The sequence below is a fragment of the Octopus bimaculoides genome, chromosome 4 (assembly GCF_001194135.2).
Source record: "Octopus bimaculoides isolate UCB-OBI-ISO-001 chromosome 4, ASM119413v2, whole genome shotgun sequence".
Taxonomy (NCBI): Eukaryota; Metazoa; Mollusca; class Cephalopoda; order Octopoda; family Octopodidae; genus Octopus; species Octopus bimaculoides.
Window position 1 is genome coordinate 107,634,894 of NC_068984.1, and position 5,263 is coordinate 107,640,156.

The 5,263-nt window shown below is 34.7% G+C and overlaps 1 protein-coding gene across 1 annotated transcript in view; it reads right to left on the bottom strand.

Annotated features, from left to right (window-relative positions):
• Positions 1–5,263, bottom strand: part of LOC106875429 (uncharacterized) — a 165,297-nt gene that overhangs the window by 157,030 nt on the left and 3,004 nt on the right. The window lies entirely within an intron of this gene.

The window sequence follows — 5,263 nt, forward strand, 5'->3', positions numbered from 1 at the left end:
ATATTATTATATGATCGAACGCCACGCATCCGTTTTCTAGTAAGTTTTATCGTTATAATTCCCATGCGCACTCTATCCCTCTCTATTATTTCTATGTATCTCCCTCTCTTGTTCTTATTCCTTCCTGTTTTTCTCTACCACCCTTCCCTATTCTTCTCCTCTCCTCTTCACCGTTCCCTCTCTCTCTCTCTCACTCGTCTTCCGTGACTCTCTCGTTGTTCACAGGTGACCAACCTCTATCCATCTTCCTTTCTTCCACTTCCTTCCTAAAGACAAGACCTACTTTTGCCTGTCTCTTCTCAAAGCTCGTTTTTCCAGCGTTCACTACTTCACATCGTCTTGGCTTAACAGCCCTCACCGTTAGTTTTTACTGTTTTGTTCTCACTGTCCTGTTTTTGTTACCACTTTAACCCTCCGCAAAAAATCCTAAATTTTATTTAATTTGCTTTGCGGGAAGGACTGTTTAAACGAAGTCGCGTCTTATCTCTACTTTCGAAACGCGGAGCAGATAAAATAGGAGACAACTGATGAAGGGAATGTTGCCTTTCTCGTTTCTGTATTTGTTTCTTTCGTTGTTCGAAAAAAAGTTTGTTTTCTATGTTTTTGTTGTTTATGTTCTCGTTTCTCATTTTTTTAACGTTTTTTTTTTGATGTCCTGTACCCATGTATGCATGTATATATACATATATATGTAGATGTGTACATATATGTATGTATATATGCATATATTTATATATTATTTATATTATTATATATATTTATATATATAGAGAGGGTGATAAATTGAATATTAATTCAGTTTAAAACCAAGTGGCCTAGCATATAAAAAATCTGAAAATTCAGACAAATTGTATTACATGTGTATAAGGGATGACCACTAAGTGGGCATCCGATATGCTAGAAAGAGGTCATAAGTAAGCAAAACGTTAATGTTCATAAGTAAAACGTTAATCTTCGAAACCGGTACACAATTAATTCTTCATTCTGTATATTTCTCATTTTGTCTTGCCCGCGTATGTTCTGGTGTTTTGCGAAATTTTTTTTCTGGAGAACATTATTTTTCTTTGTGGTTGGGTCGTTGATGACCTCTTTCTAGCATATCGGATGTCCACTTAGTGGTCATCCCTTATTCACATATTTATATATATATGTATATTTATATATATACATTTGTGTGTATATATATATATATATATATATATATATATATATATATACACACACATAAACACATATACAGGCATACCCATACATACATATATGCAAATAAATATATATTAGTATATATGTATTTACGCACGCACACACACACACACACACACACACACAGATAAACGTTTTTATTTCAGAAAACGAAATCATCGTTTGACCATTCCATAGCTAAACAGTTGTACTACACTTTGAGAGGTTTTTATCTCTTAGCATCTGAAGGAGCTGGAGATACGATAGTTTGACCAAAAGAACCGGCTATTGCAGACAAAAATAATATTGTAGAAAACGCAATTGGCCAAATTTGGACATACGACAGTGTTGCACAATGGAAATGATATATATGTGAATGTGTTACAGACACACATTGATTTCATCAAGTATATTCTAACCCGTCTTCGTTTCAACAGGCAAAATTTAAGTGATTTGCCATTACATATATCAAATTATTTAGAGCTACGGTTATTGTATATGCCAGAAAGCGGAAAAGAATCGAGATAACCCTGCGGAAAAGAATCGAGAGAAAGATCTGTCATTTTCGTGAAGGCGAATCTTGCAAGACTGCATTCTGAACTCTATATGTAGTCCACTGTGTTGTTGGTTGCTACATTCGTGCAATGCACGAAGTTTTCTTTCAATATTTGCCTTTATAGGAAAAGTTTAACGTTTCCTCAATGTCATATAACCTTTGCTCTTCGTTTATTTGCACTATTTTAGCATTGTGGATCTTAATACCATTGGAAAGTTTTGATGCAGCTATCACTTATCTTATTGTTGTGCTTCTTGAACATTAAGGTGAGCTATAGCGGCACGAAAAACATACCTAGTACTATAAAGAATGGCAAAAGTAAGTTGTTGAAACTAAATGAATACCCAAGAGAGCAGACATTTTATAGACGACAGACCGAAATTTGTTTGGAGTAGAATAGCGGTTAGCAGAGCATGTAGTTAAAGTTTTTGATGAGAGCAGAGGAACTGGAAAACGTTTCTGTGTCTGCAAATGGAAATTAGTTATCTTTTGAAGTTCAAAGTATTTTGAGTTTTGTGATTATTCATTACACTGTCTGCGCTTTAGTGTCTTTATCTATGTGTCTCTATTGAAGCATTTAGTGTTGTCTATTAATTTTGATCAAACATCAGGTTTCCTGAAAAATCAGTCAATTATCTGTTCATAACATAACATATACTTAGATATAGCATACTTCAAAATGACGGGATGGTCACGGCAGTTGATGACCTAGACAGATTAGGACTTAACTACATCCTTATAAATATTATGTAAATATTAAGATATGAATCCCAATATTTCCTGCTCTAAAACTATAGATTGTTGGCACCAGTTTTATCAGTTGCAGGCTTTCTCCATATAAAAGGGTAAGAGCTGAAGACTTTCTTTGGTCACGAATGTCCATGGGATTGCACCTAGAAAGTGACTCTAGAAAGTCCGGACAAGGTTCTTTATAGAAGATTGAGTCACCATTGCAAACCAGCCTCCCCTCTCCACGCCACCAATCTTGTCCAAGAGAACGACAAAAGCCGATACAGCTTGGCACCAGTGACGTCGCAACTTATTTCTACAGTTAGGTGAACTGGAGCAACGTGAAATAAAGTGTCTTGCCCAAGAACACAACACACAGCCCGCTCCGGGAATCGAACTCATTATTACATGATTATGAGTCTGGCGCTCTAACCAATGAACCATGCGCTTATTTTAGATTTAAATTCTAATATATAACTGCTCCTTTCAAATGAGCAAAAGAAATATCTTTCATTTTCTGCAGCATACTTATTACAGACTTGGTTATTATAATTGCTTATACCTCTTGGTTATTGCGTTCTGGAAAACCTAAAACTACACATATTTCAATGTTCCTTTTTCGTTCAGAACAAGGATAAGAAGAAAATGCTCACAATAATCAAGTCCTACTTATCAGATTTACATAAAATTTAAATCTAAAATTGCTCTATGTAAAGACTGCAAAAGCTTACGAAAAATATCTAAACAGTATGGCGCTTGTTAATAACTTATTCGGATTTATTTCGTACAGGACACATATGCTATTTATATGTAGTTTCCAGCACAAAAAGTCGATATCGGGAATATTACTGTAGTAAATAATGAGAATTTCATTTAAAACAAGAAAAATTCACGCATATCTGATAATTATGAAACCTATGTCGCTGCAACTTGTCCAGTTGGCAGGTACAAAGACAATTTAAGAGAAATCATAATCCGTGCTATTAAAATGATAAGCATATTGCTTCAAATATTTATGATATGTAAAACGGAATAATGGACTCTCTAGAAATAGAAGTATGTTCGATTGCATATATTCCTTTCCAAGTTTTAATATTGGTGGTATCAATTCCATCTTCTGATTCTTTCGGGGACGTTGAAATAAAATTGTTATCAATGCAATATGGCTGATATGAAAGATTATAGCATTATCATAATAAAATCTATTTTTCTCCTTATCAAGGATAATGAATTTTTTTTTAAATATGCTAATCTATATAATTGAATTTTCATAATTAGCATATTGTATGTATGTGTTTGTAATGCTCATAAATATTTGTCACTTTGAAAAGCAAATATTTTTATTCACTATTCATCTTTATGTGATTTCATCTTTCATTTGGAATGGCATTCGAAACATTCGAAAATGAAACGCAAGCTGAATAATTAAGTAAAATTTGCTTTCTCGAATGACGTATTAATGTGTAGATAATTATCTACAGTTTCCACAGTTTTGCAGGTTTAGTGACGACGTCGGAAGCACTCACCTATATTGTGTACACTGAAATCTTCCAGTATTAAAATTATATTTTGAAATCTTTTTCATCATCCGGAAACATAATTCATAAATATTTTATCGACCTTCTGTTTTTCGTCTTCTTGTTTTATCTAACTCCTTGCAAACTCCTAATGCTCCTCACCGTCGCAGAAGGATGACGGGGTGAGAGACGATTCGTCCTTTTCCACTGCTGGAACCGAGCTCGAGTCGATTCCGCCCACACACCATTACTGTTGCCTCGATCAGTGGTAGAAGAGCAGACGTTGGAATTGCCCTTGCTGATGTTACTGGTTTCGCTGTTGTCTGCTGCTCTCTCTCCATTCCTCGGCTTTTCTAGTTCCTCAGTGTAGAAACCACTTAATTGACTCTCTTTCATAAGTGTAACAGTTGATCTTTCTGTCCTGTAACATTAGTTTTGTGACTTATTTTCTCAACCCACGACGGAGCACAGTTTCGGAATTGCTCTATAGCTCTCGGAAATCATTAAACTTTGCCACTGAACGTCTTTTCTGCTACTTCGTTACTATCTGCATATACCACGCCACAAAATTGACGATATGCTAACAGTTAATGAAGTTATCCCTTGTGTTACACCCCTCCATATATTGCGGTGCAGTCAGATGTGCAACGTACCAACTCGGTTTGTTTCATTTTTCACCTCGTCCCCCGTTTTGAATATTATTTATGTAATTCCATAGTAACTCCCTCGACCGACGAACAATGTTACACCACATATCGGTTGAAGACAACTAAAATTTTCTTTCGGGGAAAAAAGAAAACATCCTTATGCTTATCGAGAAGCAAAGAGGTTTTTTTTTCTCTATTTGATAAATGATTATGGTTTTGATGCCCTTTACCTTCTTACATAGCTCTATCAGGTAATTATTTTCTCTAAAAGGTAATTCATTTTTATGGCATATCTGTTGGAACTAATGCAACAGTAGAAGACAGGAGATGCTTTTCCTGTCTCGATTAGATCTTTACATTCATTCATTTGCTTGACGAATGCATGCTCATGTGTGTTATTGCTACGTAGATATTTTTTTCTTTTCATTATTTGTATGGTTGTCTGTCAGAAATACCTTATTTTTCTTGAGAAATAAACATGTTCTAGTAGGGAACTGACTTTATTTTCACTGTTTATTCTAATGTCTGTAAAAATGCATTTCTTTTAGTTCTTATGTTGGGGCATCTTTTTTATACAGTTTTTTTTTTTTTGCTTTGCTTTGTTTATTTGCTTATGAGTGATAGAGAAGAAA